We start from the raw sequence: 10625 nt of genomic DNA, 5'->3' as shown, positions 1-10625 counted from the left end.
CATATTTTATTCCTATATTTTCTCCTTTTGGAGCAGAGCTGGAAGAAGACCAATGCTTTGTGTCCAGAAAAAAGCCTTGAGGAGCAGAGAAAACCAAGGAGGTGCAATATTTTGGTCTCCCATGTTTGGTACCCACACACATCAATGATTAATTAGGATTCTGAAGCAGGCTGCCCTCCTGAGCAATGGCTTCTCCAGGATGTGGTTGCTTTAAGTCGGGCTGATGTGGATCCCCAGCCCTGGAGTGAGAGCTTGTATTGTGCTCTATGGAGGTGATGTGCTCCCTTTGTTAATAATCCTTCTGGGACTAGAAGTGGGGTCATTGTGTCAAGTTGTTATAGACTGGCTGCCACTAATGGGAAGCTCAGTGCAGAGGTTACAACGTGGTGTACTGAGCTTGTATTGAAAAGAAGGGGAAAAACAATCTCTTTCCCCTTTGATCAACTGATGTTATTTTTTTTTTCTGAGTGTTTTCTGCCCAAATGTTATCTTTACAGTGCTGAATCTCCTACTGATGGATTTGCTGCATAAAATGTCAGTTTTGTTGGCAATGTTTCTTCTTTCTTTGAATAAATGTAAGTTAAGAGCAAATAGTAATCATCCTGCTGTATGTTTTGACAGGTTCAGTGGGATCATGCTCCAAGCCCAGAGGGTTTCTTTGAGCAGGGCACCAAAATTACCTGTTACCATGTTAGGTGATAGAGCTGCCCCACATTTGAGATATGAGTGATGTTTGTCATGGCAATAGAGTAGAAAGAAGACGAGGCTGTTGAGGCTATGGCTGTGTTTGTTGAATATCTCCCAGCTAGTCTGAGTGTGGAATTCGTATTTCCTGTAACATCTTCTCCCAGTGAAGCCTGAAGGGAATAAAACTCATTGAGTAGAGAGTCAGCCCATGGCAGGGGGTTGGAATGAGATGATCTTTAAAATCCCGTTCAACCCAAACCATTCTGGGATTCCATGACTAGACAAGGTGCAAGTGATCAGTGAAGTCCCCGTTGTCCACCCAAAACCATTCTGGTCACGTGCTGTGGACACAGGCGACCCTGAAATAGGTGGGGGCTGGAGACATGTTCCATTGCAGTCCCTGCCTCTCCAAGATGGTTTAGGATGTGTGCCTGGGTGAGTTTAATTACTAGGGACCTCATTATTTATCATACACAGACCTGAGAGATGCTGTTCCTCTTATTTTCTGACAGAACATTCAATACCTTGTGTAGCTCCTGTGGTCTGTCTGTGCTGTTGGTGCTCAGGGAGATGCAGGGATGTGGATGATTTTCTTTTTCCATGGCCTGTGGGCTGTGATTCCCTGAAAATGCCTTGGCCAGAAAGTGATGCTCTGTCTCTTTGTTGTTCAACACCTTGTTAAGCTTTAAATGATGCTGCACCAGCCAGGTAATTTTTACCTTCATTTTTGCCTTTTTTCTTGCCTATTGGCACACAGAAACACTAAGACTGGTGGTTTTGATGACAAATATTCTCTGCTGCACTGTTAAATTTGGCGAATTGATTGAGGTATCCAGAGCACACATGCTGAAGTGTTTGGAAGGAATAAGGACTTCTGTGCTTCCAGACTGAATTTACAAGTTTTCTCACAGCAAGGGCTGGGAGAGTGTCATGATAAGTTTTGCCATTTCCAGAAAACCTCTGCTGCTGGTAAATGTCAGAAACAGGCTTTTACCCTGGAGCAACTGGCCACAGAAGCCTTTGGAGGGTCGTTGAGTGTAATTTGGGTATCCTCTTGCCTCAGCCAGAGAGAAGAGAAACTTCTTGAGAACATATGGAAAAATGCTGCTGGATGAGCTGAGGTGCTTTACAGACCTTCAGTACTCACATCTGTATGCAAAACCTTTTATTGTTATTGCTGAGAGATTTGCCAGGGATTCATGGTTTTAAGAGGAGTTGAAATTAGCACTTTAAACACCACTAAAGTCTATTGTTTCAGCTTAATTATTAAACTTAGCTTCCAAACTTGATGCAATTGCTGTTCAGAGGAAAACTGGATTTTCTAGGTCACTCATCTCTTCTAGAACTTATAAATTTTCATTGCTATTTTCCTTTTTTTAAAATCTTAATGCATTTCTTGCCTATTAATTCAAGAGATTTAAGAAAAAACAGTCAGCAGTACATGGTTATTTTCCTCTGAGGATGCACAACCTGGATCTCATCCAAGGTTGTGGTGAGGCTGCACCTCGAACAATGTGTTCAGGTTTTGGTCCCTCAATACAAGGAAGACATCGTGGTGCTGGATATTGTCCAGACAAGGGAACAGAACTGGAAAAGTGCTGCCAAGGCGGGAGAAGTTTTCCAGCTCTGGCTGGAGTAGTTTTCTTGGGAGGCTGGAGGTTCTTGGATGTGCCTGGGGGGGTGATGATCAAGTGTTTGGTGGAGAGGAGGCTGTTCCTGCTTCAAGGATGCTGTGGGTTCCAGCAAGAGTTAGGTTGTGTAACAGGGGTGATAAACCCATTGTTAATTGTATTTGTTAATTGTTAATGTATTTCCACTGTACTTTGTAAATCTTCAGAGCAGCAAACACTTTGCTGAATGCGTGTGTATAATGAGATGCTCAAATATAATGAATCTCATTGAAATACATACAGTTTTCACCTGGATGTATCATCTGTGGAGTCTTGTAGTGTTCACATCACTCACCTCTTTCCTGACAAGTCTATGAATTCCTGGTAGTCATTTCTTTTCCCAGCACTGCTTTGAAAATAGATACCAGTGACTGTTTTGTGGGGAGAAATAAAATCTTAAACTCCAGGTGTGCCAATGTGTTTCACCAAATAAATTTCCCAGTATACTAACCTTAATAATAATTATTTTCCCTGAAGGCCATGGGGAGGTTAATGCACTGTGTGAGTACTGAGGCTGGTGTTAGGATGCTTCATTGTGCCCAGTTTTTGCTCGTTCTGTGAGGTGTTCTGAGTTCACCAAGAGCATCCTTTTCAGCACAGTGGAGTAGGGTGAGATGGTTATTACACATCCTACTGATTTCCAGAAAGAAACTTGGAAACACCTTTGGTGCAACTGTCTAAATCCAGTGAACATTTCGTTCTCAGGACACCTCAGCAAACCTGAGCTCTTCTTTGGAGTCTCCAGCTGCACCAACAGCCAAGGCTTCTCTCTGCCTTCTTGCCTCAGTTTAAATTTGGATATAAAGATAAGGAAAGGTTTTTCTAATGCTATATATCATTATCCAATACTTTCCTCTGGTTTGATTGTGTGTGCTGGGTAGAGATACCCACATAATCTGGTGATAGTGTGGTGGGGACATGAGCTAGCTGGATTAGAAAATGAGTTACCTGGATTTGAACCGTGAGCTGCCAGCACTGCTTTGGAAACCTAGCTGAAGCCATCAATAGTACAGCAAAACCTGGAAAAGCTGCTCTCTAGAGCTGGTGCTGGGATGCTGAAAGAACAGCAGCTGCCTCTTGTTCACCTTGTTCACATTGGTGAGCTCAATTGCCCTTCATTTCCCAGGGTTATACTGTTGGAAAATAAAGTGTGTAGTTCTTGCACTGATGTGCGAGTGTAGAGAGGTGTTTCTATCAAATAACATAATTTTTATTTGATTTCTAGCAGATTATCTGTTCTGCTGACGTGAAGTGTTGCCCTACAGTGCCACCAGTGCTCCATCAGCTGCTCCACGCTCTGCGGAGTGCTGCCACTGCCATGAAAGGGTGCAAAAAATGTCCTTTCTTGCTGGGTTTAGCTGGTTCTTTTTTCCCCCTGTGGGCTGCTGGCATCTGGTGGACATGGTGCAGCTCTTGTTTCTTCCTTTGCTTCTTCCTCACTGGGAGATCCTAGTTGCAGCACAATGGACCAAACCTACCTAATTCTGCAATTTATCAGAAAAAAAATTCTACCTGGCCACGCTGTGCCACAGCTCAGGTGAGGGCTGAGTCTTAACTAACTTAAGCTTGGCCCCCAACCAAGTGTCACAGAAACAGAATTTTTTATTCTTAAATAAATGTGAAACTGATTTAGTTTCCCTTTAAATTCCAAGTATTTGTTTTATATTGTGTAATGTTCTACACAGGGCCAGGAGTTTGAGTTTGTTTGGTTTTAAAGAGAGTTTTAGCTGGGTTTAAAAGAGGGGATTTGGGGTTTAAAAGAGGAGGTTTGGGGTTTACAAAAACTTCTTTAATCTAAAAACTCTCTATTTTATTGTGCTGTAGTTCTGCTTTAGCCTAATGTTGTATCAAACATTTTTAAAAGCCTTTGGAAGGTGTGAGCAGAAAAGAGGAGTTGGCCCAAAATCCTTGTCTTTCCTAGGGATCCAATAAAGAATGGAAGATGCTCAGCTGCTGGTTTTAATTATTGACTGAAGGAAAACTAAGTTACAGTGTACATATCTGTGTACAGTTTAGGTTTCCTGATGTTCTGAAGCAAATTCCAGGTAAAATTTGGATTTAAATGACAAAATAAGAGCTGGAGATGCACTTCCCAGCTTAATTCCTGGAGGCACAACTGTAGAGTTTAATTAACCAATTGATTAATTATTACTTGAGCACATGGATTACTTGATTGAGCTTCTGTAGAAACCAGTTTTATATTTTAGATCAGCTTGTACAGCAGAGCTGGAGCCTCTCAGACAGCACTGCATGCGTAAACATCACTGTAAAGGTGTTTTGTGGGGAAAGAAATTCCTGTTCTTGTTTGAGTAGAGCAAGTTTATTCTGTGTTTTGTGTTTAATTGGAAGAGGAGAAGCTTCACAATCAAAGATGATTTGAACCAAGTACATGGGATCTTTGTTCAAGCAAGATGCAACACCCTTAAAATAATTTTTTTAAAAAGTAAAAATAATTTTTGCTTGACTTTTATTTTTGCTCCAAGCTTTTATTTTTGCTTACTATTTACTGTAATTTTCACCTTTTTATTTTCGTTTTTATTTTCAGTTATTTTTATATTAATTTCTATATTTTATTTTTAAAATAAATATGGATTTTTAAAAAATTTAAATACAAACACCACCCATTCCCCCCAGACTTGTCTCTCTGCTGAGAGGTTCTGCCCTGATGTTTACTACTGTAAAAATGAAAATTGCAGGGCCTCCCCTCCCCTAGAGTTTACACATTTAAAAAAAAAAAAGCCCCCCCAGGAAAAGAAGTAACATACCAACTACCTGAAGTGTGGTCCTCTGGTGTACTGGGCTCCCAAAAACACGGAATATCAAAAATTCTAAGTCCTTCATCAGAAAAAAATCACCATTATTTCCATGCTGAAGCTCCTTTTTTGAGCAAGATATTCCAAATATACCTGTGAAGTGTTGTGGTAGATGGACATGTGCCAGGTTCTATATAGTATACATCCACATATATATATACATATATATATATAAACAACCATATATACATATATGATAGCCTGTAAAAGTAAAAAACATTTGAACATCCTCACGTACCCATTGTCTTGGAAAAATATGAACTGACAGCACAGGAATAGATGCACCATCTAAACCCAGAGTGTGATTCAGAGCACAAACTGGGCCATTGGAAATACAAATGTTCTCTGCTTTTTTTAAAGTAAACTTGAGTAAATAGGCCTGAAATTATATTACAAGGACTTATCTGTAATTTATAGTTCTTCATCCATCACCCTGAAAAACAAAGGGTGCTTCAAGTTCAACCCAAAAAGCTGGTTTTGGTGTTCACTCTTCAAAAAAGGAGAAAGCAATTAGCAAAAGGTGAAACAGCATGCCCAGAACTATGAGCAGAGAAAGGCACTAAACACAATCTGTACAAAAAGGATTCTTAATTAAGTGACTGGAATAGCTGAAGGCTGGATTTATGACCAAGCCTTGGGATAGTCCCAGTCTAGTCCTTGATTCTCAGTATCTGGAGTGAGCTCCAGTAATTCACTTGTGTCACCAGCAAGGGGTAAACCCAAAACTCAGCTCTCAAAAACCTCAAAGCACTGGGAATCCATCCCAGCAGAGAATGGCTGGATCATTATTTTACCTGCATTTATCTTCTCCAGTGTCCAGATACTCATATAGCCATGAGGAGTGTTTCCTTCCTTGTGCCTGCTGAAAACTCACGTACATAATTGCACCTTCACAGGATAGCACAAAATCTAAGACAGATGATCCTGTTACATCCAAAAAAGTGACATCAAAAGGTGGCACATCAAAGGCTGAGCCACAGAAAAAGCCGCAAAAAAAAAAAAAGTTTGCCCAGAGGAGGAAAAAATGCTATTTCCCTGCAGCCTGCTCTCAAAGTATGAGTGGGGATCCCCCTTTAGACTTTGCTGGCCTCAGATAATCACGTAGATTTTCCTGCCCCAGAGCCCATGGATACAGAGGGAGAGCTGCACTGAAAAAGGCAGCATTACATCCAACTGCCCAGAGACCTGCTCTGAGCCAAGCTGGGAGCTCAGTGTGATGCCCTCCAGACGCTCCTTCCAGCCTTCCTTTGTCCACGAGCCTGCACCAGCTGCAGGATTATTCCCTGCCACCACACTGAGCAAACAGTTATTAATTATTCCTCCCCTTGGCGAGGCAGTGCCAGCCCCGCTTTGCTCTCCACGGTGGGCAAACACACAGGAGAACAGCCTCTGCCCTCCCCTCCACACACACACACCCTGCAAACCCAGGCAGCAATACCAAAAGCCCGGCCTGAAAGGCCTCTTTTCAACAAGGTTCCTCCAAGAACAGGCCCTCTGCCAGATGTTCACAAACACACCTGGAAGCACCAAGCCCAGCTGCAGGATGGCAGCTCTGTGCCAAGTCCTCATCCCAGCAGCCACCCAGGGAGCAGCTGAGGGAGCCAATCCCTCTGCTCAGAAGCCTTTACACCACTTTCTCCCTGCAGCTGTTTTCTCTGAAGTGCCTGTGCTTTCATCTGAACAAATAAATCCACCTTGGCTCCATCCAAGAGCCCAGAGTTGCCCTCTTTTTTGAGCTTGCCATAGACAGAGCCTTTCCTCTCAAAGACCTTGCAGGATGATACACCAAACAGCTGTTATGATACAATCCAGAAGGGATATTAAATCCAAATCAACCATCTGCATCTCACTGACACTGTCCCGAGCACCAGAACTAGAAGCACCCTCAGCCTCTTCAACATCAGAGCAATATGTTTTACAGGAAGAGATTCTTCACAGCCCCACAGACATGGGATGAGCAGAAAAGTTCAAAGTCAAGAGTAAACACATTCAAAGTCTCAGGTATTTCACTTCCTGCTGAACAGTCAGGCAGAGAAAAGCCCCTGGTGTGCAGGCAGGGACTCAGAGTAGGGAGCAGCTGTGCTCCCTGCCAGGGAATGTTCCCAGGGAACAGGTGAGGAGGAGGAAGAAGGAAATCCCTGCTCTCACATGAAACTGGTGAGACGTTCCTGAGAAGTTCTTGCCTTCAGAGTGGCCTCCAGCCCGTGTCCAGAGGATGGATTTGGACCAGCTCATGTTGCTGTGGAGACTGCAAGGATGTTGAGGATGTCAGGAGGATCATTCATAGGCAAACTGACTCCCCTTACTCCTTCTGCTCTCATATTCAGGGATCATATGAGGAAATCTAAGGCATGGAATCAGAACTTTGGCTAAGGCTCCTACCTTCCCACAGCACAGCCAGGCTGTGGGACCCAGAGCTCCATGAAGCTCTAACATGGGAGGATGAAGAAGCATTCAGAAAACTGGATCCCCAAGCTGTTCCAGTCAGACACAGCAATTCAGGTATTAAGTTCCACAGACTCTGTCTCATCACCTCATCCATCCCCTTCAGAGTCTTTACCCCCTCCCACTGACACACACCATGGCAAGGTTTTGGGGAGATGGGACCACTTCTCTCAGGTCCAGCCTCTCCCACCACCTTCAGCCCCATACTCCAAGCACCAGAGTCTGTTCAGAGATGGGCCCAGAGAACCTTCCTGATGCCATCCAGAGACTGATGGTACTGAAACGACCAGCTCATTCAGCCCATAGCCAGTTCTCAAATTGCTCTCAGGAATGCAGTGCTGCTGGAAATGAAAGTTTTCATTAACCCATCCTGGCAGCATACACGGAGAGCCTCCGGGACAGGGGTTAAGTGCTCCTGCTACAAAGAACAATCTCCACACAGGTGAAGCAAATACAGTGGTAAATACAGCAAAATGCTCACGTTTTTAGCCCACTCACTCCTGTAGAACACATATACATAAATTAAACTCTCATCTCTGTCAGGTGCTGTGCTCAGCAGAATCTTCTCCCTGCCTCTGCAGCAAAACTACCAGTGCCTGCTGGGATCAAAATGTGAATTTATGGAGAGGCACCCAGAAGATTAAGGGTGCTCTGACTCCTGCACTGGAGAAACAGCTTTTGAGCCTGCTGTTTTACAGTTCCTTGAGACTTCCATCCCATGATGCTGCTAAGGATCACAGCCAGGTGATCTGCAGTGGTCCCACTGAGACCTTAAGGCAGGAACACCTCCACTCACCCTTGCTTTCCATACCTTCCTCTACTATATCCTATAAAAACTGTCTGTTTTCAGCTCATCACTGTTGCCCCTTGCTGTACACATCTGGCAGACTTCGTCACCACAACTAAGCCACTGATGCCACTGACTGAGTTGCACCTGCTCTGAAGACCACCCAAATTCCTGTGTGGTGGCACCAACTTTAAGCACCACACTCAGGCTGGACCAAAAGGACACCTCACCTTGAGACTTGCAGCTCTCAAACATCTACCTGAAACACCCCAGGTCAGTGAATTAGGAGGGTTTATGTACTCTCATCAGGTGAGTGTCACCTTTTGATGGGGCAACACGGAAAGGCTCCAGCCACTGCATCACCACTTGCTTGAACTCTTCATGAGCACCTTTAATCTCTTCTGTGGGCCAGGGCTGAATGATCAAAACCACACTTCACGCAAGTGTTGCTCTGCACATCAGAGACAAGTAAAGCTGGCAAAAATCAATCCACCCATGTTGCATCCACTTGTTCCTGTGCACAAAAGGGGTCTCATGTTCTTCACTGTGCCCTTGCAGGAGGGCTACAAACAGCTCCAGAAGGGAGACAAACTGACCCAGTGCTTCCTCTGCTCAGCATTCCCAAAGGCCGTTCTCAAACATCCTGTTTTCTCACCAGAGAGCTACACCGCTCCTCTTAAAGCACTTTCTCTTTCAAGAAATTTTTTTCTGTTGAAATGCAGCTCTCTACAACACACTGCAAAGTCTTCCTCCAACCAACTGCTCCACTGTGCTCTGAATCATTTAAGCATCTTATTGCCACGAAACTGCTGATATTTCCTCAAACCACCCTGTCGCTACTTTGCTGGGATCAGCCCCTCCGCTTGCACAGCTGATACCAGGAACACGTGGGACATGCCCTAGCATCCATCTACAAGCAGCTATGTTTCAACATGACTTTTTAAAAGCTACAGTCAAAATCCATCCTAAAGAATCGATCACAAGTGCTTGGCAGTCTGTGCCAAAGCATTGAATTAATAGACCTTGATTCCAGACTGATGCATTTATTTTGCAGGACTAATAGAATTTATCAAAGGAAAAATCTAATACCCAAATTCAATTCTGGAATTCAATCTGCAGCTTCTGTAATTTGTTTCACTTGCAGGTCACTCTACCTGAAGGTGCAGTCCAAGAATGGCTTTGGGCTGCAGATATGCTTTGGCATAATTTAAATTAAATTTAGTTTAAAATCAAAACTCTTTCCCAAGTAGTTGTGACAAGCCAACAGACGGCATTTTCTAGGACAGCATCTGCTCGTTCCTCGGTGTCTGAATAATTTAACCAGAATATGGAGGTTCCAGTGGAACCATGGAGCCCATGTTTAAGGAGAAACAGGACACACAAGTGCTTCCTGTTCAAAACTGCTAAACCTTCTTGTTTCCTCCTCTCCCTCTCTTCCCTCCAGACTGGGAACTGCACAGATCAGTATGGAAGAAAATTAATTCTGTCTATTGACCTCTAAAAGGCAATGACTCTTTGGACATTTCACTGAGAGAGGAGGAATCTGTGCTTGAGGTCACACTTCAAAGGAGAATTGAGAGGAATGACACATGGGAGCAGAAACAGCTTTGAGCTTTACAGGCTGTTAGTTTTAGGTGTTCTGCAAGAGAGACTTAAACCAAACAGTTATTTCCCCTCATAAAACAGCAGCAGCAAAACAGTGAGCACTAACCTTAATTAGCTGACTCCTGCCCTGGGCTCTATGACTTGAATTATTTCAGATCTGGCCATCCACAAGAAGAACCACAGAAACTGTGTAACTGTGAGGTCTTTTTCCATGCCCTCATATCTAGGAATTCTAAGATTTCCTGCTGTCCTTCTGCCCAGCCCCATTCCTGACACATGTGGGTGTCACAGGCTCTGAGCACACAGTCAGCACAGAGTCCCTGTGGCTCCCAAGGAAGTGCAGGTGGATGGCCAGGGACAGAACAGCTTGTCACCACAGCCAGCCTTGGCTCTGCTTGCTCCCCACAGGCTGTGCCAGCAGCCATCTGCATCCTGGGAATGGGGAGAGCCATCTGCAGGATCTTCCACAAGCAGCCAGAGGTAGCAGTAGCCCCAGCTCTCCCCAACCTGCACTCCAGCAGCTGCTTTAACACTGCTCAGGATCTGGCCACTGGTTTAGCATCCTGCATTCTCCTTTCCACAAAAGTAATCAGAATCTGGAAATACCACAAAAGACTC

The sequence above is a fragment of the Sturnus vulgaris genome, chromosome 23 (assembly GCF_052056855.1).
Source record: "Sturnus vulgaris isolate bStuVul1 chromosome 23, bStuVul1.hap1, whole genome shotgun sequence".
NCBI classification, from domain to species: domain Eukaryota; kingdom Metazoa; phylum Chordata; class Aves; order Passeriformes; family Sturnidae; genus Sturnus; species Sturnus vulgaris.
The sequence above is the reverse complement of the archived record's forward strand: the minus strand, read 5'-3'. Positions refer to the sequence as shown.